Genomic DNA, 25854 nt, shown 5'->3' on the forward strand with positions numbered 1-25854 from the left:
CCAGGAACTTGTCTGGGGCACAGAAAACACGGTAAGGGCTCTCAGAGCTGCCCCTAAGGACATGCTTGAGCCCACTGCCTCCTCCCTAGTGGACCCCTGATCCACAGTTATGGGACCAGCCTCTCATCCAGGCAGGATGACCTTCACAGAATCTTGTCTCACCTCCATCACAGTCTGGGGAGGAAGGTGTTACTACCCTCCTTGTCCAGACAGGGAAATTGAGGTTATTCAGGGCTGTCAAAAGATAGTAAAGACCAGAGGTCCAGTGCCTTTTCCTGTAGATATCTACATCTGCTTAGACCCAGGGAGATGTAAATCATTCTGATGCCTGTCCTACCTTGGCCATGGAAATTTTGCTTTAATTGGTTTGATGTGACCTGGGCCCCCAGTCTGGTCATAGGTAAGGACCACTCACGCACAGCCATGGTTAAGAGGGAGCAAGCCAGATGCTTTCCAAGGGGCTGCATGTGTAAAAGCACCTGAGCCCAGCAGAATTAAAGGAGGGGGACCTAGGGTGGGAGAACACAGTGACAGAGTCATGCTGCTGGAGGTGATCCTGGGACAACCACATTCCCCATTGTCTTTAGAACATCATTCCTGCTTCTGTGACCTCTCTCATGTCCCCAGGGACTCACAGGGTTCCAACCTATGCAGGAGAACTATTGCATCAGATGGCAGCTAGCTTATTAACATCCATCACCCTTTTTCTAGGAAGGTTGTAAAGACAGTGAATTTGGTGAGGTCAGAAAAATCTGTCTTGGTCATTGTCATCCTTGTCAGGTCAACACGTGGCAGTGACTTTACCACTGGGATGTCAAGTGCCTGAAAGCCTGGCACCGAAGAATCTGCTCAGCCCTATTTCACAGAGAGGGAGCTGGAGCTGGAGAGGGGAGATTAATGAATAAGTACTCATTAATAGTAATGATGACAGTTCCTACCGTTTATGGAGTGGTGATAATGATAGTTATCATTGAGTAATTTACATGCATCAGACACAGCGTGAGGAGCTATATCCACGTCAATTCCTTACTTTCCCAATGGCCCTGTGTGTAGATATCAGCTTCCATTTTGCAGATGGGGAAACTGAGGCTCAGAGAAATAAAAATTTTGCCAAAGATTACACAGCAAGTAATCAGCCTGCACTGTCCCCACTGCCCTACAAGAGGCAGGAAGCTGGCAGCTGAGAATTCCCTCTGTCTTCCTCCTCCCGTTCAGGCAAGGTGGCCATGAGCTGGGTTTACGCTCATTCTCCCTTCTTTGCTAGCTTTTGGATGATTGATAAATTTTAAAGCAACTCATGTAAGGATCAGCATGGGCCTCTTCTCTCTACCAACAATGTCGTCTCTGAGAACCAGCGGAGAGTGGTCTTCAGGGAGGCAGCTGCCTGGACTGGAAGACTGAGGGGAATCCATTACTGAGAAGAACCTGCACGCATCCCCTGGGGACGGCTGCCTCTGACCTCAGCGTCCTTTCTCATTTCTAATTTCTGTGATTCTGGGATTCAAAGTAAACCTCATTCCTCATGCAGTGCGCTGAGTCGTGGCTGAGCTGAACTTTTGTTGAAGAGTGTCAAGGTGGTTGGTTCAATCATGCCCGGTGGTGATTGGGAAGAAGAGGTGGGAGAAGCAGTCGGTCTCTGTGTAGATGCTGTCCTGGTACGGGTCCATGGACCTGGCCTCTCATAGCCACAGGCCAGGGCAGCCCTCTTCTGACCCCTTGGAGCCTCAGCTGACCCTGCCCAGCTACCCTGTCCCCCTATTCCCCAAACTGCTGCTTTTCCCTCCCCTTTCTTCTCTGGATGTCTGCTTTTTCTTAGGCTGTGGCTCATTTCATGTAGGACAAAGGCCAATGGACCAAATTCTGGAGGAATTCAAAGTATTTCAGAAGCCACAGAGGGGCAGAAGGACTGGGTTTGGGTTAGATTCAGGGATGGGTAGAGGGAGTTGCAAGTGTGGCATTTTCTGACACTGTGGACCCCCATGGAAATGACTATCCAAGCTCCAAAGGGGCCCCCCTTGCAGTGGGGGTAAGGGGGATAAGAGCTGGACCTGCTGGCTCAGCAGGTAAAGCTTTGAGTTCACAGCTAGTGATGACTTGGGTAACCTTGGGGAATGGTTTAGCATCTCCAAACCTCAGTTTAACTATCTACAAAGTGGACATAACAACACTAACTACCTCATCTAATGATATGAGAACCACCCAGCATTAGGCATCAAGTGAAAAATATGCACCAATATCAGTTAGGCCTTTTACTTTCAAAATACCTCCTTGATTAAAAAAGAGAAATCTCTCCTGGGGTGATAAGAAAGAGTAACAGAGGGGGTAAATTTGATCAAAGTGCTATTGTATGCATGTATAGAAATATCACAATAAAACCCCTTTGTACAATTAATACACACTAATAAAAAAGAAAAAAAATCCCTCTTCATGGAGCCTGGAGTGATGACATTTTCCTTGCCCTGATTTTGCCATGACCCTTGTTCTCTCTGAATGCTGAGACAGGGGTCCTCAGATCATCCAACACAACCTTGAGCCATAACCTTCCTTTTGCTGAAGGAGATTCAAGTCCTCCAAAAGGCCCTTGGAGAGAGGGGGACCTGGAGCAGAGGCTGTGGGGTCCCAGCTCAGCAGAGATCCCAGCCAGGGCTTGGTACCCTCCTGCCACAGGCCTGGAGTACAGGTGCTTCCTGGCACACAGTGCCTGGATCCTGGGCATATCTTCTGAGGAAGTGTGCAGCACATGGACAATTGAACTTTGAGGATTCCAGCAGGTCTGCCTGTGTCCTGACGAGCCTGTGGCTAGGATCTGCAGGTGTGCATATGGGAGCAGAACTCAGCTGACTCTAGAAACTTGCTTTTGAACTTCATTCCTGGGTGTCAGCTACAGACTGAGTACTGGGCTGGGATCACGGGGCAGAAAGATGCATGGACATCATACAGACCCTGGGCACACCCGACTGGGTTTCCACCTGTGGGTGGCTTCTTCCGTGGTTTCTACTGAGGAATGTGGGAGAGAAGCAGAAATGACGCAAAACACCAACTTATGAATGACTCCAGAAGCTGTAATTAGCTGGTACTTGGCTGCTGTATTTTTAGACACAAATATTGTCATCAGACACTTCACAGCCACCCCAGAAGCCTGCTTCTCTCAAGAGCCCCCCTTTTCCTTGCCAGGTGGGAATTTCCCCTTCTCAGGTAGGGACTGGGATTCCAGGGCCACCTGGATCTGCGTGCAGATGCTCCCTCCCTCTTCAGCACTGATGCCCTCCAGGGAGGCTGAGAAGGGGTCATGGCTGGGGACCTGATATCTGCTGACCTCTCTGACCCTCCCAGGGGTTTGTTTTGACAACTAGAGACTCTGGAAGCCCAGAAGCAGTCCTGATGGGCTCCTTTCTCCTGTGTCTTAAGTCCATTCTTCAGACAAGTCAAGAAAGGGCATGCCTGTCTGGTGACTTCCACATGGTACATCCATCTTTCTGGCACATAGTGATGATACTTCAGTGATCACCAGCTCCACTTCCAGCTTTGTAGATGGGGAAAAAAAAGCCATAGAAAGCACAGTGATGTCTAAGGTTATACAGCTAACAATGGTGGGACTAGGAAACAAGCAAGAGCCTCTGGCTAAGGGGAAGAAATATGCAGAGATGACTGGTCCATGGCAACATGGGTCACTTCTGGCTGAGGAATCACGCAGCCACATTGGCATGACTGGCCAGGCTCTGGATACCCTTGAGCGTCTTCAGGTCTAGAAGATGCCCTGATTCATAGAGATTTATACCAAGTGTTCTGGGTTTTCTGTTACTACGTAATCCAACCCCCTCCCCAACTAATTTAGTGACTCAAAACAATCTATTATAATATAATTCATTATTATGTTATATTAGTATTATTTCATAGCTCTCTGTGATTACTGGGCTCAGATAGGAGATGGGTTTCATCTCCTCCTCCTCCTCCTCCTACTTCTAACATAGGGTATCACTATGTAGCCCAGGCTGTCCTGTAACTCGTGACCCTTCTACCTCAGCCTCCTGAGTACTGGGATTACAGGTGCACAACACCACATCAGGCTGCTGGGTGGTTATTATTGGAGTCTCTCATACAGTTAGTCAGATGGAGAGCAGGGCTGTGTCATCTGAAGGCTGCCTGGGCTGAACATGTGAGATGATGTCTTTACTCATGTGTAGTGCCTCAGTTAGTATGGGTGGAGCAGCTGGGGTCTGGCTGGGCTTCTCCCTCACTCCATGCAGATTCTTTACATAGATAGCTTGGGCTTCCTTGCAGCATGGCGGTCTAAGGGTGGTCAGACTAGTTATGTGGTGTCTGGCTCCTGCCAGAGTCTACTCAGCTTCAGATGTAGGCCAGCATCATGTCTGCCACACTCCACTGGCTAGACACAAATTGGGGGGCTAGCTTAGCTCACAGGAAGGGGACCACATAAGGGCATGGGTACTGGGCAGCATCTTTGGAGAGATTGGCTCCCATGATAAGAAACAAACAGGGGTGTTGGGTATGGTGGCACATGACCTTAGTCGCAGTGCCTGGAAAGCTGGGGCAGGAGGATGGTGAATCCTAGGCCAGCCCAAGATGCATAGCAAGGCCCTTTCTCAAAAAAAGAAAAAAGAAAAGAAAGGAAGGAAGAAGAAAAGAACAGAGTGGGCCTTTGTCTCACATCAATAGTTCTCTATACATCTTGACACTCCAAATGAAAGATTTGCCCAGTGTCCTTTTCCTCCTACTCCTAAACCCCATGTCATCCCAAGAGCCACTTACCTCCCTCTGTTGCTCCCCTCTGTCACCTCGTTTAGCTTTACAGATTTCAAACAGCTAGGCATGTGAATCTTGGTGCCATTACTCGCTAGCTGTGTGACTTTGGACACTGCAAGACTCAGTGTACCCATCTTAAGAATGGGAATAATTGCAGCATCAGCACCCTCTCTCCTGATGCCCTTGAGAAGATGGGAGACATTCACACATGTCCCTCCCATCAGAGAACAATTTGGCGAGGCCCTTTCTTCCTTGGTGCTCCTGTGGAGGTAGCACATCAGGAGAGGTCACTCTCAGCACACCCACAGCTCTTCCTACCAACGTAAGGATGAGTTAGCTGAGCCCCACCTCCACCTGTGCAGAAAAGGACAAATGTGGTTCTTGGCTGGTTGTTGCCTCCGCTCTACGTTCAGTGTTCATTTGACTGGTGCCTTCCCCACAGAGGCATCAGGGTACCTGGGAGTGACATCAGCCTCAGCGCCAGTGAAGGCCGTTCACTTTGAAACCCTGCCCGACTCCCTTTCACTCCAAGGAAACTGGACTTGGTGTCCCAAGTCTTGTTTGGGTCTCAGCTCTGCTGATTTCTAGCTCTGTGACTCTGGCCAAGTCTTTCAGCTGTTTCTTCATCAGATAGATGAAGATCCTAATTCTTCCTTATCGTGAATAAAGTGAGATCATGTAGTTTTAAATTAAAATTTTTATTTTTCATTGGTTATTTTGGAAATAGGTTCTCCCTTTTTGCCCAGATTGGCCTGGACAGTGATCGTCCTATTTCAGGCTTCCTGTCGTAATTGGGATGACAGGTATGTGCCACCATGCTCTGTTTTCTTCAGTTGAGATGGGGGTCTCATGAACTTTTTTGACTGGGCTGGCCTCAAACTGCAATTTTCCTGATCACAGCCACCCAAATAGCTAGGATTTTACAGTTTTCTTCCCTGGGGTGAGATGACATATTTGAGATGGCTTTGTGTGGCCTACAGATTGCTAAATGAACACAAGGGATTATTTCTATGAAAATGACCGTTTGAGTCCAGTCCAATATAGGGAGCAGAGAGAGGGAGAGAGCAAGGAGAAAAGAGAAATCTTCCAAATAGGGTGGCTGAGATCATTCCCATTTTACAGATAAGAAAAACTGAGCCCCCAAAGCATGAAGGAATTTCCCCCAGACCACACAGCTAGTGGAAGAGCCAGGTTTGGAACCAGTCAGATGAACCAGAACACCTCTGCAGTCACAGGTGTCCAGCCGGTCTGCAGACAGTGCAGGGGCACGCGGGTGAAGAACCAGGCAGCCCCAATCTTTGTTCCCCCTGGCAGCAGCTGACCATCCAGGAAAGAGAGGACTCAGGCTGGAATGCATGTCTTTGATTTGCTGCTGGAGACAGTTCTGACTTCCAGGTGAGTTTTCTTGGCAGTGATCCACTGCAATCGAGAAATAGCCATTTATGGGTGTGACCAGAGCATAACATTTTTAAATGTATTCATCCACAAAATTACATTTTTTGGAAGATGTTCTGTGTTCTCTAAACATCTGAGACTCTAAGGGGGAGAAAAACATAGCACAGAAGAAAACTAATACAAATGTGTTTACAGTGCTTTATGGTTTAAAAAATGACTTCATCACTTCTCACGGTGTTTCTTGTTAAGCAGGGAAGGAAGCAGGCTATCTTTGCAGAATTGCTCTACGTGATGAGTGTGGTGGATGGAGGTGCTCCTCTTCTGCTGTCCCTTGACCTCTGTGTGAGAGCCCTGCTGTATCTTGGGGTCACCTGCTTCCTAGGGCCCCTCTTCACTTGAAGCCCACCCCTTTCCTCCCCTTCAGTCCATGTTGCCCCTCACACTGCTGACTTCCTGACAGAGAACAAATCACTTTTTGTACATTTCCACCTTCCTGCTTGGACCATCTCCAGGCACAGTGAAAACAAGGCCAGCCTCCCACAGGAATCGTGGTGGCTTCGTGTGCACGTGGCTGCTCCTGACTTCATTTCACCCTCAGTATTACCATTTTCAGATGTGGAAGCAGAGGCTGTAGAGCTTAAACCTACACAATCAATACACAGTGACAGCAAGACACAAAGATGATCCAGTAACCCTGATCATTCATTCACTCATTTCTGTTTCACTTATTGGCTCACAAATGCATGTACTGGTTCATATCATGCTTGCTAACCATGCATTAACTCGGGGCATATTTAGGCATGGTGGATGAAAGTGTGAGTTCTGAGGTCAGACAGCAAGGTTCAAATCCCAACTCCACCACTTTCTGTCTGTTGGACTTTGGGAAGTTCCTAATTATTTTCCTCTTTAGTTTCCTCTTTTGTAAAATGTATTAATAGTAGTTACTGCCTAGGGTTTTGGAGTGGATTAAATGAAATAATACATATAAAGCCAGGGCCCAGTATGGTGGTACATGCCTGTAATTCCAGGTACTCAGGAGGAAGAGGTAGAGGTAGAAGGTAGAAGGTAGGAGACCAGCTCAGGACAAAGCACGAGACCCCATCTGAAAAACAAAAGGACTAGAGCTGTGGCACAAGTGGTAGAGCAGCTGCTTAGCTAGTGAGAGGCCCTGAGATCAATCCCTAGAACCACAAAAAAAAAAAAAAAAAAAAAAAGCATTTAAGCCAGAATTGGTGGCACATGGTAATCATACCAGAAATGTCAGCCATGGTTTTCGGCACCTGCAGGAAGACCTGTGCAGGGGCCGCACTGCAAGCAGTGGCATAGCATAAGAAGTGTGTGAGTTCTCTGGGCAGTGGGGAGGCCTGGGGAGCTGATAGGACTTCATTTTAGGAACTTTAATCTGGCAGTGGATTAAGTGGAATACAAGCCAGGAGACTGGCCAAGAGGCTACAGTAATTGCACTGACAGGAGGTAGTTCCAGCACTGAGGACAGTGGCCACATAGCTGAGAGAAATGTGCCTAAGACAGGACAGGATAGGACACAAAACATGTTGTACTGAGGGTGCCACCCTGGTGGGAGCAGTGTCCTAGATGAGTGTGGCACCAGAACCAGGACAACAGGAGGCCAACAGATACAGGGAACAGAGGAGGAGAGATCGCCAGGACCTAGATGTCCGCAAAGCCTCTACTCCCATAGAACTGGGAAGGGAACCTGCCCTTGCCCATCTGGTCGTTAGGACTGTTGCAGAGCCTTGGCCTCTTGGAATTGGCCAAAGACAGCCCTACTCAGATAGGCTGGACCATGAGACCAGAGACCACAGTCCCCTGGGACAGGGCCCAGGTCAGAATGTGGCTTCCACAGTTAACCCTGGGCATCATTTCCACAGCTCGATTGCTATTCTTTGCTCCACGCTGCCTGGTCAGTCTGTCCTGTTTTGTGAGAAGAAGCCAAGAAAGAAAAGCCACTATTGAGACCCCAGCCTGCTCACCGGCCTGAGACACCCTTTTCATCCCCAGCGAAGTCCAGAGCCAGGCCTAGGAGATCCTTTGAGTGTGTTCCACAGCACATCTACACTGTCCCCCAAACAGGAAGTGTTCTTACCCTGCTGGGAGAGGTGTCACCAACTGCAGGTGGCCTGGGGATGCCCAGTAGGCAAGAGTGGGTGGTGATGCTGAAGATGGAACCATCGAAGGACCAAGGGCTAAGTCAGTAAGGTCCAGTGTGAGAGAAGACAATGGGAATGGCCCAGTCCAGGTTATGGGATCCCCAGGCCTAGTGAGCAGTGACTGAGTTAGTGACAGGATGTCACCCCCCTACTTTTTTTGTGGTGCTAGGGTTTGAACTCAGGGCCTCATGCTTGGTAGGCAGATGCTCTACCACTCGAGCCACTCCACCAGCCCAGCCTCCTGCTTTCTTTCTATCCCCAGTCCCTAGCAAGCACCAGGCACTTAGTAAGTGCTTCATAAATCCATTGATCTAAAGCCTTGTCCACTTAGGGTATAGCAGGCAGCAGAGGATGACCAACTCACTGTCCACCTGGCCTTGAATGGGGAGGGGCTGTGCATAGCAGTTATCTTTTGTTGCTTATTCATGAACAGAGGGGCTGCAAGGAAAATACAATGGCAGCATCCTCTGTAGCAAGGGTGGCTTAGGTAAGCAGGCGGGCTGCTTGCCAAAGAAAACCAGGCTGCTGGCCAGCTTGGCTCCCTGGGCAGAGGTTGTAGACCCTGGGTAGATGGCAGCATAGGATATGCAAATCTATGCAAATGATGGCACAACCTCATTCAGGGTTCCCAGAAAAGGATATTAATGTGTGCCACTGGACAGCTGGCCTTGTGCCTCAAAGATTCCAGTCATTACATAACTACCCTGTGACAAACACCCCAAACCTCCCTAAAGTCACACTAGATTTGGTTCTCCCTTCAGGTCGGCTGCTGCAGAAGGATGGAGCAGCGATTGAATTGCAAATACGTTATGTTGTGATCTATGCCAGCATTGTCTGGATGACACTATGACCCCAGATTGGGGTCTAAGCCCACTGGTGGCCAGTGTGAACTCTGAACATTTCTCTGAGGGTGGGTGGGCAACGCTGGGGTGGGAGGTCCTGAAGCTGCTGAGGGAGGAGGAGATGGAGTGGGGTGGCTCTATCAGGCACCCTCCCTGGCAGGAAAAGGCCAAGGAGCTGTGGTCCTTTGGCCTTAAGGTGAATCATTTCACCTTGAAGCAAAGCAGAAGTGGACTCAAGGTCTCAGCAAAGATCCTGCCCTGCCAGGGACCAGAAAAGACCAGGAGAGGTGGCTGAACTGAGGGATACTTCGAGGACAGAGATCTCTGCGAGGTGGAAGAAGAGTTGGAGGCTGGAGATAGGGAACTGAGTCTGCAGTGAGACCTGCTGTGTAGATCGTGGTCAGGCCTGGAGCACATACTTTCTCTCTTGTTCATTCATTCCACACAGGCCCCTCTGCAGCAGGCTTTGTACTTGGTACTGGGGGAGCAGCAACAAACAGGATACAGGCCCCATCTCATGGAATGAAATCTGGTTGGGGAGAAATAATTCGAAGCTCACCAAGTGACTAAAGGGTAAGGTGGGGAGATCATGGCATGTCTGATCTAGTCTAGGGAAGCAAGGAAGGTTTCCTGGAGAACATGATGCTTGTGCTGAAACCTGAAAGATAAATAGGAGTTGACAAAATGAAAGGCAGGGGCAAAGGTGTGATGCAGAAGGCATTCCAGCTAGAAAGACTAGTAAGTGCAAAGGCCCTGTGGGAGGAAGAGGCAGAAGGCACCCTATATGCTGAAAGAAGACCTGTGTGGTATGGGCAAGGGGAGGCTGGTGCAGGAAAGCACGGTTAGAGGCCAGGGTACAATACAGGCTGTGCTCAGGACTCAGGACTTGATCCTGAAGGCAATGGGAAGCCATTCAAGTCATGTGATTTTAGATGTCCCTGTAGGTCCTACAGAACGGGTAGGAGGCAGGAGAGAACTGTGAAAAGTGCCTTTGAATGGCCTGTGCAAAGCTGTGTGGTCACTGTGGGATGAGGAATGAGAAGTAGGGCTTGGATCTTAGGAAAAATCTCTTCTTTCTGGTCCCCTGGTAGTGGTATAAAAATCTAAGCCTTCATCCCTAATCAGAGGACAGACTAAGCTGGAATCTGCTGTCCTCTCATGTCTTCTTCCTGTCCTTCTTGCTCAGGGTGGGAGGTGAGGAACTTCCCCGCCTAGTGGTCCTCTACCCTGGTCCTTGACATTTCAAAGGATCTTGTCCCCTTTCCTGGTTCCTGCTGGTTCTCACCCCAGTAGGGTCACCTCCCTGGAATTGCACATGTGACATATACTTATGGCAAAATCTACTGCCACTGCCGCCCAGTGCCCAGCTTGATGCAACACACACTCAAGAAAGGCCCCGGTGTGCAGGTCCAGCCCTTGTTTCATGATTCTGATATTCATCCCATTCGGGGCCATCCCTGCTATTACAGGTCCCCAACCCCCATCCCACCCCATCCACTACTACTCTTGCATGGGGCCAATTTTATACCCCAACAAACAGACTGCACGGGGATAAGCCTGGCTTTCAGTGAAGTGGTCCCTGGCCAGTAATATCTGATTCTGTAGTTAAAGACAACACAGACAAGAGGTGTATACGGGCCATAAAAGAAAGTGGCAACATGTGACATTTAATTCAAGATTAAAGGAAATCGTCAATTGGAGCTGACTGTGCGCATCCAGATGTCTGCAGAAACAGCTGTATGCCATCTGCCAGGGTGGGTGCCACCAGCTGGAGCAGCCCTCCTAACACCCGGCTTTGCCTTTCTACACAGCGGGAAGGCGAGCTGAGGTTGGAGGCCAAGCCATGCACAGAGGAATGATGGGAGGAACAGGAAGCGCAGCCTTCCCAGCCCACTTCCCTCCTCTTGTTTGTGCTAACAAAGGCGAGTAATGAATTACTGATAAGTGGCCTCTTTTAAAGGGAAATTATTCAGGAGAGCAGGTGAGAGTCTGTAGACATTCATCTTCCGCTCCAGGAAGCTGGCTGGGAGATGGGGAAAGGTACGGGAGATGATTCATGGCTGGGACTCTTCATCCGTCACTCGGGGTGTCCTCGGCAATGGGGAAGCAGGACTGATGGGCTCTGGTCAGGCTGGCAGTGTGGTGGGAATCTGCTGGCTCCATCTCACTAAACCAAACCAACAAGGCTGCGAATCCCTGGGACCTGAGTCCAGGGCCCCAGTATGTGGCCCAGGCCTAGTTAGAGCAAGGGATGGGCACGGGATGGAGTGACTTTGCTAAAAGATGCCTGCCTCCTCCAGGTGCAGTTAGGCCCTGGAGGGGGCAATTCATGCTTCCAAGCAGACAAGGCATCTTGCTAGCTAGCTAGCTAGCTAGACGATAGGTAGATAGATGATAGATAGATAGATAGATAAAGCCATGAAAGCTGAGGCCATTCTTGTAAAAGTAGGAGAGAGAGCACTGGTCTGGGAGTCAGGAGATCCCATACCAGGCTCAACTCTGGCCCTCTCCCCTCCTGGCCCAGTTTCATAAGATGAGTACTAGGTCAGAAGTTGCAAGCCCGTGTGTCCTCATGGGCAATATTCAGACTTATTATCTTTGACTTATGCAGTGTCAACTTTAAAAGAAAACTTGGATGATTAGCTTCCTTGGAAAAAAAATAAGAAGATCCAGCAATAGGCTGGGCTGAGCGCCTCTGGAGAGGCACTGTCCTCTCCTCTGTGCCATTAAGCCCCTGTCCCTCCATCTCTCTATCAAGTCCTTCTTTTGCCCCTTGCCCCAAATCCTCTCAGTTCATCTGCCTCCAGTTCCAAGCACATCTGCTACTCCTAGCTCTTGGTAGGCTCTGGCTGACCTCACACGGGTGCAATAGATAGTGCTGGCTTGCCACCCGTATGTACCCTATGCCCTGGGCCCCTTACCTCAAAGCCTGGTGCTTCTCCTTTGAGATATGGACGCTGCAGAATTCAACTGGGCACCCACTGTGCACAACCGGAAAGTGCTAGGGAGTTAATGCCCAGTGAGGCAAAACTTTGATCAATGGAAAATGGGAGCTAGTGGAAAATTCTTCCCTCTTGCTCCCTCCCAGCAGATGCTCCTGAGACATACAGCTTTTTGAAATGGTCTTGCAAGATTGAGCAATCAGTCGCACTTGGCAGCTGCCAGCTCAGTAATGTATCCTCAGAGTGGCTCTCCCCCTTCCTACCACTCTCTTCTGCCTGAGATGTGCTCCATAATGCAGGAAGAGCACATTGGCCCCTGCCTCGGGCTCTGCTTTCTGGGAAATTCAGGAGAAGACAGCTGGTATGGGAGCGGCCCTAAGAGTAGCCTTCAACACGAGATATTGGAGTTGGATTAGTCACCGGGGTTCTAGCAATAAGAACCCCATTGCTGGCATTAGTTGGGTGGTAATAGACTTGGTTTGCAACAGCATCAGCATTCTTAAATCTCTACCTATAGGATACAGGCAGGAGGTGCAGGTGGAAAGTGGGGCATTGACATCTGCCCTGGCCATGGTACTTGGCTATTGCTGTGGGCTGGATAGAAGGGGGAGGTGAAAAAGAGAAGGTCACCTGGGGGAGACTGTTACATGAGAGCACTCACCCTTGACATGGTTCCTTGACACAGAATTGAGCATCAAGACCCGGAACTGGTCCTAATGGCTTGTAGATGGTTTCTCAGAGCTAGGTCATGACCATGGAAAGGAGTTAATGAGTACAAAGGCCAGAGCTTCCTCAGTATAGTGCTGAAGAGTAGGGAGATAGGAATTCTAGCGTGGATTTCGTGTAGTGCCTGGGCACTTACCAACTGACTGTTGTTGTTGTTATTCCACTGAAGCCTAATGCCTGGTATTTGTGATGGGACCCTATGTGGAAATAGGGACTTTGGAGATACAATCAAGTTAAGATGCAGCCATTAGATTAAGCCCTAGTTCAATAGGACTGGTGTTCCAAGAAGAGAGAGGACACACAAAGACACAGAGGGAGGACAGCCATGTGAAGATGGGGACAGAGATTGGAGTTGTCCTGCTACAAGCCAAAAGATGGAAGAGGCAAAGAAGAATCGATCTTTTCTGGAGCCTTTGACAGGAACACAGACCTACCATCGCCTTAATTTCAGATTTCCGACCTCCTCAACTGTAAGAAAATAAATTTCTGTTGTTTTAAGTCAAATGGCTTGTGGAACTTTGTCACAGCTGTCTTAAAAAACTAATGCAGTCTTTCTTCTAGAAGTAGCCGGAAGGAAGAGCTCTTCTACCCAAGGAAATAAGGGATGCCCTGGTTGAAGGGACAAACCCGAGCATCACTGTGTCATGGAGGTTACCCTCAGTAGGCTGGGGTTGATTGGCACCTGGCGCCCTGTGATCCCTGGGCAGGTAGGATTCAGGAAGAGCAGGGTGGGGGGAGGGGGAGAGACACTTTCACATGAGAGGCAAAGTGCAGTAAGGCTGGGAAGCAAGCCAGTGCCTTGACCAGCAGGGATACTTCACAATGGCCAGTCAGCCATGGTGTGAGAAAGATGAACAGCACTTTTTTTTTTCAGATTATAAGTAGTTTATCTATCTATCTATCTATCTATCTCTATATCTCCATACCTCCCTCCCTCTCTGCCTACCTACGTATGTATGTATTTGTAGTCCTGGGGATAGAATACAGGACATTGCACATGTTGTGCAAGCACTCTACACTTGAGCTACTCCCAAACCCCACTTGTATCATTTTAAAAATATCAAGAAATGGTAAGTAGAAGGGTGCCATCACACCCTCACCTGGTTTTTAGATCTAAGGCAGTTTGTAGCGCCAGCATCCATTGCTAGGAGAGATGGCAGTCCCCTTGAGGAAGGATGGGCATAATGGCACCAATGGCACCACCGTGCATATGACAAACCCTCCCCTAATCCTTTCAAAGGGACCTAAGGGAGATACCCACATCTTTAAGGACTGTTAGATATAGGATCTGACCTGATACTGATGACAAGTGACCCTGTGGTCAAAGATATCTTGGGTGCAAGCGTGTCTTACAGTGGGTCCATGGCCCCCTGTGGGTATCTTGTGGTTCCTGAGTGTGTAATTAGGGTAGAAATACTAAGGAACTGGCAGAACCCTCCCACATGTTTTTACAACTTATGAATAAAGTGCTATTACAGCTGGATGGGCCAAGTGGGAGGCCCTGAAACTACCCTCCAGCTCAGACAAAGTAATAAATCAGAGGAATTATTGGCACATTCTGGAAGAAATTGCAGAGATTAGTTATCAACTTAGAGGATGGAGAGTCAGCACTCCCCTTGTGTCCTCTTTCAGCTCACCATTCTGGCATGCTAGCTTCAGATTTATCATGGGAATGACCATGGATGAGCAAAAACTAAGCCAGGAGCCAACCCTGACTTCCATGCCAGATGTGGTCATTTTGTGAAGTAGGTCAAATGGCCTCCAGCATCTGTATGAGGCTATTGATCAAGCAAATGCCTTTCCTCCATCCACAGGACAAAAGCAGCTCATCCTCGTGTGGCAGGGACACACTTGCTGTCTCACCCCAGGACTGTGCTCATTTTCTCATTCTCCATCAGAATGTAGTCCAAAGGGACTTCAGCATCCTGAATTCTGAGGGCATCACGCTGGTTCACTGTATGGATGCCGTCATACAAGTTGCACCTGGTGAGCACAAAATGGAAAACCTCAGGTGTTCTAGTAATGCTTGGAAACCAGAAGTAAGAGACGACCAAGCAGAGATCCAGGGATCTGCCTCACTGGGGATGTTTCTGAGTAGCCTAGTGGCTTGGAGCATTCTAGGACACACCCTCCAAAGTAAAAGACAAATTGTTGCATTACATATTTTCTCCCACCGAAAGAGAGGCACAGTGTTCAGCAGGCCTCTGGATTTTTGAGGCAGTACATAGCACACTTGGGGATACTGCTCTGATCTACCTGCTGGGTGACTGGAAAAGCTACCTGTTTTGAATGGAGCCCTAATAATAGAAGAGGACTCTGCAGGGGGGGGGGTTGGCCCCTGTTGCTACCTGCCCTGGCACCAGGGTGTGTGTCTCTGCATATTAGAGAGCCTAAAGTCAAGTGTGGTAGATAAAAATGCTGTGAAGAGACTTTAAAAAAATCATGGTCTAGCCAGGCATCGTGGTACACACTTGTAATTCCAGCTACTCAGGAGGCAGAGTTTGGGAGGACAGAGGTTCAAGGCCAGCCCAGGGTGGTGGGGGGGTGGCGGGAGTAGCAAGGCCCCATCTCAACTAATAAGCTGGGCATGGTGGCCAGTGTCTGTGTCCCAGCTACGCAAGAGGCAGAAGCAGGAGGATTGTGGTTCAAGGCCAGCCCTGGGCAAAAACATAAGACCCTATAAGAAAAATCACTAAAACAAAAGTGCTAGAGGTGTGGTTCAGGTGGTAAAGTGCCTGCTTAGTAAGTGCATGGCCCTGAGTTCAAACTGTCAGAACTGCCAAGAGAGAATGGGAAGGAAGAAAGGAAGGAAGGGAGGAAGGGAGAGAAGGAAGAAAAAAGTCATGACCAAGGAAGCCTTGAGAAGAGGACTGTGCGCTGGGCACAAAGCATGCAGATCTTTTGTCTCCCATTAGAGCCACCAGAAGCATCCATAGCAGAGGAGGCTCTCACCAATCAGGTAGAAAGGATGATTCATCTGGGGCATGTCAGCCAGCCTCTTCATCAGCCACCCCAGTGCGGGTGCCCAGTGACCACAGTGCTGGGATGGAGGCCATGCATGGGCCAATAGCATGGCTCCCTTATCAAGACTGAGCTTACAACTGCCACAGCTGAACACACAAACAGCCAGCCCTTACTACAGCCCCCCTCCTTCAGGAGAAGGGTGGCACTTGGATGGCTTTCACCCTGTAGCCCTGGCAGGGGCAGCAGTTCATCCTCACCAGAATGAACACTGTTCTGGATTTAGGTCCGCCTGTTCTGTCCACAGATCCTCTTCCAGTACCAATACCTGAAGGTGTGCAAAACACCTGATTTCCTAGTGTAATACCCCTATGACGTTGTTTCACACCAAGAAACCCGTCATCGAAGGAGGTGCACCAATAGGCAGGTGGTCATGAGATCCATTGGTCTTACCACCTACCCCATTACCCTGCAGAAGCCAGTCCAAGACAATGGTGTCATGTCCCATTAAGCTAAGGCAGTAATTCAGGGACAGTACCTTGTAGTTTGAGGTCCTGTCCTTCACTGTACAGTGCAGGATGTGTGCTGAAATTATGCCCCATATGTAGGGTTCTGTCCTTTACAGCTAGATCACATGGCACTGGGAATCAAGGATAGAAGCAAGATTTGCCCTCTCCCCATTATTCCTGCTGACCCACTTGAGAAATTTATACCACTTTCCCAGAAAACTTAGGCTCCTACAGGTGAGAGGTCCCGATTCTCAAGTGATGATTATTTTTGCCAGAAGACAAAGTGAACTTGAAGTCACAAAGATCACTTAGACACTGTGGGGTTTTCATGACAGTGGACCATAAAGTAGAAATAGTGACTACAAGGGAGAATTAAACAACCCTGACTACCAGGAGAAGCAGGGCTGCTACTGTAGAACAATGGGAATGGAGAGAAATATGTCTGGCTCCCAGAGATTCCTTGGTTCATCTCCTGGTGTGTCTGTGATCATGATGACCAAGACTGAACAAGAGCAAGGCCACTACTTGCCTAGATGACTCAGGGACAAAAGGTCAGGCAACTCATACCAGCTAACATGCTGGCCCAGAGTGAGGGAGAGCTAGGATGGAAGGTGGAGCAAGAAGGTGTGACTAAATGATAGCTTCAGGATTAGGTGCAGCCAGGTAGACTGCAGTCTGTTTCATTTGCCTAAAGGGGTGTGTGTATTTGTGTATTTGTATCTCCCCCTTTAGAAAGGGAAGTTCTCTGTTCATAGAAATGGAGGCCTTGTTTTGCATTTTGAATGGTGGCCCTGATGGGAAGTGAGCCCCAGGGAGTGGGGGGGCGGCGCTGACTGCACTGCTGCTGCCATCTCTTAGGCACCACTTCCAGTTCCTGATCCTGGCTCACCGTGTGCATCTGTGTGGCCTGCTGTGTGACTCTCTGCTCCTTCAGTGTGGACACCAGGGCAGAGGTGCTGAGGGACATGGTAGGCTTTCATGGCTCATGCTCCAGTGGGGAAGGAAAGCTACTGCTTAGTGGGATGTTCAGTCAGAGACAGACCTTCCTCTTCCTCCCTGGACAGACAGTCTTTGCAGCTTCTTAAGTGGTTATACAGGCTGGCAATGTCATTCTTGGTGGTGACCAGTTTGATAAAGAGTCTCATATTGTCTCACATCCTTCTCTGCCTCACTCATTGCACCTATAAAGCCATGGCATGCACGCCTCTGCTTCAAGCTCCATTTCTGGAGAGCCCACGTGAAGATGATCTCTAACATTCAAAGTCAGTGTCAGCTGTCGTGAGCATGTCCACATTGCTCACTGACAACACCATCCTGGTCCTTGTGGCATCTGAGATGGGCCCTTGGATGACCTGTCTCTCTGCTCAATCAATCTATGGGCTTATGTTTCCATGAACCAAGGCTGCAGATTCTTCCACAAGTTCACTAACCAAATGCTTCTGCTCCCTGGAGACCATCTCCTGCTTCCAGCACTAAAGGAAGAGGTCTTGGGATTTCAGTTTGTCCAAACTGCTCCAAATGGGAAGAATGAATCTGCCTGCGAATGTGAAGCTTCTCCATACCTAGACATCATCTGAGGAAAACAGGGACCGGAAAGAAGCAGGTGACAGTAGAGAGCTTTGGAGAGAAAGGTGGGGGAGGGGGCAGAGTGTGAGGGCTTAGCTGAGCCTGTGCCACTGAGAAGTTGGATGGGCTCTAGGAAATCTGCTGTCAGGAATAAAAGCCAGGCCTCCAGAGCACTTCTGGAATCTCTGCATGGGGCTGGGATTCCAGGCCGGAAAGCCAGCCTATATGTTTGGATGGCCTTCAGAGACAGTGAGGCAGGCCACCAACTCCTTCAAAGGGAGGGTACATCAGCACCAGCTGCCATTGTCGGCTTTAGCCCAAATCAGGCATTTGATCAGCACATGCTTCCCCCCCAGTATTGGAATGGGGAGGAGAGAGTGGAAACACAGATCTACTTTGCATTGTGTGTGTGTGTGTGTGTGTGTGTGTGTGAGTTGTGGTGCTGGCATTTGAACTCAAGACCTATACTTGCGAGGCAGGCATTCTTGAGCCACACCTCCAGTCCTGGAAACACAGATCTGGTGCCAAACTTGAACTTTCAATGCATTTATAGACAATAGAACCAAGATAGGGCAATATATACTATCATCAAGAGTGGTACTAAAAGTGGATGGTGCGGTCAGGGAGGATTTGCCTGAGGAGGTGGTTGGGTCTATTGGATAGTCATGACTTTCATCCAGAATATGTATTTCTTGGTTATGTATGATGTGAAAGGCAGTGTTTTAGGGCCTGGGAAGATAGATGGGGGTGTGTGTCAATAAACATTTCGACCTACTCTGTAGGGCTTCCAAGCAGGAGATCAGAATCAACAATGAGTAGCTATCATGCCAAGCACAGTGGCTTCGACAGCCAAAGGATGAACATTAATAAATATGGACACACACAAGATGGAAGAGGTCAGGCCAACTTAAGAGAGGGCATTCACACTGGGATTGGAAAGAGAAGTTTCCTTTCAACAGGCGAAAAAGGGGTGCAAGAGACCAGGAGAGGTGAGCAGTCCAGGCAGGGACTGGAAAGCACACGTGGGTTTGAAAAACGTTAAGTACTCTATCCAATTGCTCCCCATCACACCTCCATGTCTTCTATGGGCTCTGCCAGCACTGGGGATTTCTGTTTCCATTAGGACAGTGTTCAGCAGTGGGTCACAGTAACACAATGGGGAAGGGTTAGCCTAACAGGAGGGTGTTTCTGTTCATTTCCACATCATGAGAATCCAGAGTCCAGAGCCACAGGCTCCATGATATCATTGATGTTCCACTTCTTTCTGTTCCTCCATCCTGTCTTTAGCATGTGGCTTATTGTTCATGGTCTCAAAGGGCCTTATAGCCAGAAGGATAAAGCAAGGAAAGCATTGGTTATTGTAGGACAGCAAAGCTGTCCCTGGAATCCTCAGTCTGCAGCCTACTGGCTAGGATTGGCCACATGGCCACCCGTCTCCATAAGAAAGTGAGGCAGCTGGGCACATTGCCACCTCATGCAAAACTAGAGCTATATTATGGGAACAAGTAGGGAACAGATGGTAAGTGGACAACAGACGGAGTCTTCCATGAGACTCTCAGCAATGGGACAGTATTGCCCTCAAGGTGCCTACAGTCCCGCGGGTGGAATGCAAGCTGGTCATTTCTAGACAGAGCTGAGTACAAGATGCTACTTGACCATTATGAGAGACATCGACTCTCACCTTGGGAGGGGGTAGCAGGGACAGCTGCCCAGAGGTTCCTGAGGTCCGTAGTTAGTCAAGGGCTGGGAGTCCTGGGAAGGACCACACTGCCCAAAGGCTGAAGATGAATGGCATGCTTACAGAATCAGAAGCTCACAGGAGGACCAAGCAGTGACAGACTGTTATGGAAAATAATGGGATGGACCAGAGCAGAAAGGAGATTTTATGTCCCATTCAGGATGTGGGACTTTATCCTTTAGAAAGAGGAGAGTCATTAAAGAGCTTAGGTAGGGAGAAACATGTCAAGAGTTTAGAATTCAGAGGAGATATAAATTTGGAGTTGTCACCAAGTAGACTGCATGTAAAGACAGCTTAAGGCCATGTGTCTGGATGAGATTATCATGGGATGGTGTGTGAAGAGAAAAATAGGAGTGGCTCCCAGGCTAAGCCCTGGGTACCTCCATGGTCAAGGTGCTGGTGAGGTGAAGGGGAGCCAGTAAGGCAGGAGAAGGCAGGGAGGAAGGAGGAAACCCAGAAGCCTGTGGGGTTCTGGACTCTTGTGAAGGAAGGGAATGATCAGTACTGCCACTTGACTGCAGACCACCTAATAAGGTCTGAAGTCACCACTGAGTTAGCACTGTGGAGGACAGAGATGGACTAGACCAGAACAGCATGGTCTCAAAAAGAATAGGAGGAAAAGAATAGGAGACACAGAGAGAGAGAGAGGATGACAGGCCTTTCAAGGAGGGTTGCTATGAGGAGGAGGAAGTGGGCCTAGAAAGTTCTCTTCTTTTCTTTCTTTTAGATGGGAGAAGTAATAGTTGATAGGAGCAGACCAGGACAGAGTGAATAATGAATGATTCAGACAGAGCAGGGTGGGGGTGACCAGTCATGTCCTTGAGGACTTGGGAGGGGTGGGACCTGGTGCAGGAATTGGTGGGGGCTTACCATGGGCTGACCTTGGCTAGGAGCATGGACAGTCACACACAGAAGATGGAGGAGGTAGAAATGGACACAGGCAGGAGGGCAATTGTGGGAGATTGTGAAAGTTGTCTTTGACTGCTCCCATTTGTCTAGTGACCAGAAAGCAAGGTTATCAGTGGAGAGAAAGACCGAAGGGGAGGCGTTGGAGGCTGGAGGAGTGAGAGGAAGGTATGATCACTCGTCTGGGAGACCGAGACAATGACCGGACCACAGATTTGATGGATGATGCCAGCCAGCAACCAACGCCCACCTGAGTTTAGGGATCATAAATTTAAATCGAGACTATCAGCATACTTTGAGAATTCGTCTGCAGCTGCCAAAGAGGGGGATAGGTGTATTTAACTGGGTTGAGGTTTTGCTAAGTGATTAGGAGTTGAGAGTGGAACAGGGAAGTTGAGGACATTTGCAAAGAAGCAATGAACTGATCACAGTGATCAACCAGGGACCTGCAGCGGGACTAGGAGGAAGGGTAGATGAAAAGGGAAAGAAAGGGAAGACAAATTATGGGTTCTAGGGGGCCAGGAGGTGATACCTGAGAGAGTGAACTAAGGAGACTGGATGTGGGATCTTGAGGAGGAGAGGAAATAAAAGCAGTGAGTGGCCAGGCTTTGGGAAGACACCCTGCTAATGATGCTGGGAGTACTGGAGTCACGTGATCTAAGAGCAGCACTGTTCAAGAAAGGAGGGAGGAGGGAGGGCCAGGGTCCATAGATGGCTGTGGTCAGGACAGCGTGGGGGTGGGTTGGTCTTCTGACTTGAGATGCAAATCAGGTTGTTTTTCAGGGTAGGGGGAGAGATGGATGTTGGCAGTAAGCTGAGCCATGTGGAGCCAGGAGGATAGCTCCAGGCCCCATGGGTTCGCAGCTCCTCGGAGCAGCACTGTGGCCGCATTGGAGGAGTCTCACAGATAATCGTCGCAGAGGCGCTGAGGTGTTCAGACTGCAGCAGACCAGAGTTTGCTAATATCACAGTAACACAGCCCTGGGGGGAGAATTTCATCCGCTGAGCCACCAAGGCAGCTTATCGTGCAATACATCGCTCTTTACAAGGGACGCTTGGTCGCCAAGTGCCCACCAGATGGAAATTAAAAAGGAAAAGAGTTGGGGGTGGAGGACAGAGATATTAAAAAAAATGTCAGTATCAAGGTTTATTTTGAGGTCTACTGAAGTAGGAAATAAGTGCTTGGACTGTGAAAACCTGATGGCAAGGCAAGCCCCTGCCCTCTGGGATGGCCAGGGTCCTGGCTGCAGAGACCTGCCATTCATTACGTTTGATTTACTGCAGCACAGACAAGAGGAGCTCCCAAGATCCATCGCTCATATATTCTTCTATTGATTTCCAGCACTTCATTTTCTAAACTTCCCATCCATCAGCCATATCTGTGCCTGCTCTCCCCCAGATATGAAATAGGGGATGGACCATCCCATCTTGCAAAAGACGGCAAGCTTTATAAGGTTGGAAGATTGGAAAGAAGGACGTGATTCATACTTGTTTCTGCCAACAGGTGAGGGTTGTCTTACTGTGAAGTTGAAAGGTGAGGCATAGGGGCAAGAGCGGGTGCTGAAAATAGGCAATAGCATCCCCAAAGCCCAAACAAGCATGGCCCGGGAAGAGTAAGGTAGCATCGGTAGGGAGGAGGTGTGTACTTGGTGGTGGATGTCCTCTGTGGAAGCCATCCTGGATCCTGCTATTATAAACACTTTGGTTGCTGAATAACCAGCACGAACACTGCCCACATTTGCCATCCGCTTCTAGCCCACAACAGAAGGGCCTGGATGGTACCACTGCTGCCGGCCTGTGGGCCTGGGAGGAGAGAATCTGCTCCCCACTGACTGCCACAAGAGGTTATGGTGCCCCCACCGGAAGACATGCTGTTCTGTGCATATAAGGAAACTCGGGTACCCACGTACCACCTTAGTTCTTCTTCTCCTGCCAAAATCCTCAGAATGGAAAAGGCAAGCATCTGTGATGTTATATCCACCCCCACCCCCGCCCCTCCATTTATGAAAAAGATCCTTTCAGCTTTCACAAAACAGATCTCCGTACCTGGGGGAGGGGGGGAAGGGGAGCTATTTACTGTCTCCCCTTTGAGGCTGGAACACAAAGGGAGGAAGGTCAGGCTGTGGAGTGCCTGGGCCTTGGAGGCTAGAAGGCCTACACTCCCTCGTGAAGGGCACCCTTCCTTTGTGGGATGCCAGGGAGTCTCTGACTGATCTTAGGCACCCCTTAGTTGGAGGGGAACAGTACACCAGGAGTTGAGCAAGGGAGCAATTTATCAGGAGCTGGGAACCTGCTGTGCTCTGGGGACTTTGACCATCTTCAGCTTTCCTCCACCTCTCTTGGGTCTTGAAGGGCATCCAAAGTTAAATGTAACAACCTTACAAATAGAGGAATTATCGATGTGATTGATGGTTTAAATTGAGCCTTGAGACCTCTGCTGTTTAGAGGATGGATTAATAGTAATAACAACAATAAGTAGAGAATAACTCAGGACAGAGTTTATAAGGGACCCCATGCAGCAGGTCCAGATAACTCAGGAGCAGGAGGAGCCTTTCTGTGTTGTCCACATGGGCCCAGCCAGCAGGGTTACTCTGAGAAGTAGCCATCCTGCTGCTTGGCCAGCCTGTCCAGGGGCCCAGGCTGCTCCAGATGGCATTCCAAAGAGACCATGGCTACATAGGAGGGAGGACAAGAAATGAGGAAATATGGTGAGCAAAGGAAGTCCCCAGAGGTCGTGCATGGTAGCAAAGATCACAAGATGTAGCCAAGCGAAGTCATATCCAGGAGGCTTCAAGCCATTTCCCCCATGGCTTAGGCTGAGCCCAGCAGGGTTGAGGGAGAACTCAGCCCTGACAGGGAGGGAGCCAGAGCCCACCCCTGACAGCCCCCCAGAGAGAGCAGATGTGCTGGGAAGGGCATGGACCTGGAATTGAGGAGCAAGTTTAAAGCTTTGGCTCTGGCATGTCCTCACTGCTGATGACTCTTATAACCTCCCAGGGCCTTGGGCTTTTTGTCTGCAAATGGAGACAAGGATAGCTAGCTCTCCAACTAGCTGCCGTTACGAGACACCAGCTGAGAGGAGACTGCAGAAGCTTTCTGCAGAATGTTCTGAGTTTTTATTAGACAGTTACCCACATGGGTTGATAGGCAGAATCCCAGGAACACCTCCTTTTCCAAGGTATTTTGGCCACCCTCTAGTTTCCACAGGACCAGTGTCCCTACACTCATCCTTACTGAGGTAGAAGTGGACCTAGAGGTTGGGTCCTTGGAGAGATGGAATTGACTACTCACCTCCCTCTCCCCATCCTGACCTTGGCATAGAGACCATCACAGTTTGGGATTGTTTGCTTCTGATTTTCCCACCAAGTTACAAGTCCTGTTTGCTGGTGATGGGCACCATCCCCAGCACACATCTGTGTTCTTAGGGACTTGCCACTCAGTACGGATAAGTTTCTCCAATGCTTTTCCTCCAAGAGACGGGGACTGTTAGAATAGTTTGGCACAAGGTACCACTGGTAAGGAGAGAAAAAGCCTAGAAAGGATACCCATTGGGGCTGAAACAAAATTCCAGGTGCTTAAAGAATTGTTCTGGAAGGGACAGCCCTGGGTAGGATGCTAACTAACCACAAATTATCCAATCCAGGCCCACAAAGCTGACTCTTGGCTGTTGAAAAGAATCAAGAGGGCTACGGACCTTATTGGTAAGCTTCCCCTCCAGCACACACAGCCCAGAAACCAACCAGGATAATATCGCTTGTATGTAGACCTGGCAGAAGAGCTGAGGAGAACGTCAGAACATCGACCAGGTCACCTCAGAATCTACCTTTTACTATGCCATCATATGGAATGTTTCCACACATGGTTATTGATGTCTCACAGAGCAGGGCATGGTTCCATGCAAACGCGTGCACACACACTCCCGTGCACACAGACACATACGGATGCCTGCAGACACACATGCAGCAGATGCCAACAGTTTCAGACAGTAAAACTTCTGGGCCCTTGGGCCAACAGGGAATTTCAGTTCAAGTAATAGATTACCGTTCCTGACTTGGCCAGGAATCAGTTATTTTTAACCTCCAACCCAGACCATCAAATGTTCTGTTACATTCCTGACATGTTGACAAACAGCCTCTGCTTAACAATCCAAAGATAGGGAGCCTACTACCACACTTGGAACTTCATTTAATCATTGTTATTAGTGATAATAACTATAGATCTTGGAGCGCTGGCTGTGTGCCTGATACTGCACTAAGTCGCTTGGGTAGACTTTCAAATCCCCCCATGAGGCAAGGCAGGCCTTCTCATCTCCATTTGACAGAAGCTTAAACGGAGTCTCAGAGAAACTGTCCTGTCCGTGGTGACACATTGAGCCTATGGCAGAACTAGGATTTGAACCTGGAGCTGTCTGAGTCCACAGTCTCTGCCTTTGTTCAGTCATGTTAGCTTGTCTTAAGTTATAGTGTACAGGACATTGTTTCTTGGAATACACCAGACACTTTGCCTTGCCTTTCTGAACGTTCCATTGATGGATCCCAGGTCTGTGCTCTGGAGCTCTGCAGAGATTTTTTTCCATACCTTGTCCCTCTCCTTTGATATCCTCTGGATTTCCTCTTCCAACATGGGCCCCTCAAAAGAATTCCCAAGGGATATTGCTTCCCTTGTTTGGACACTATACCTGGAGTTAATTTTCTAAGACGCTGTTGCATTTGGAGCAGCAACATCACACCATTCACCATTTAAAAGAAAGTGAAGGTTTTTTATTTGATGGCAGTTAATTTTTAAACATAAATGGCTGTAAGCTACTTCTGTAGTTGAGATGAAAAATAATATGTTTTTAGCTTATTATTCCAGCTACTTCTAAAATCGTTCCAAAGTTCTAGTTTGTCAGCCAGTATTTTAGCAGGCCTTGCAGCTTTGAGACATTTGCAAATTGGCTGAGCAGGCTTTCTATGCCAAGGAGTGATCAAAGCCAGGCCAAGATTCTAGGGCTGACTCTGTCTCAGTGGAGACCACTTATTTGATGACACTGACCTATAAAGCATGGCTCTGGTTCCCATGTCAAACGCCAGCCACAGCTGTGTATTTGGACTAAAACTAGAGACATGCAAAGGGTCCCTTCTAAAGAATTAGAAGGCAAAGCTCAACTACAGTTCAGGAGCAAAGGGGGAAGGTCAAGGGAGAAATGCCGAAGTCAGGAAGCCTCAGACCCATCCAGGAGGCAAGAATATGCCTGAAGACAAGCCCAGGTGTTGGCATTAAGTCTGCATCACCAGCAGCTTTGGGTGCCAATGTGAGGATTTGAGATAAACACACATCTTAGGAATAGACAGAAAT

The sequence above is a fragment of the Castor canadensis genome, chromosome 2 (assembly GCF_047511655.1).
Source record: "Castor canadensis chromosome 2, mCasCan1.hap1v2, whole genome shotgun sequence".
Classification (NCBI taxonomy): Eukaryota; Metazoa; Chordata; class Mammalia; order Rodentia; family Castoridae; genus Castor; species Castor canadensis.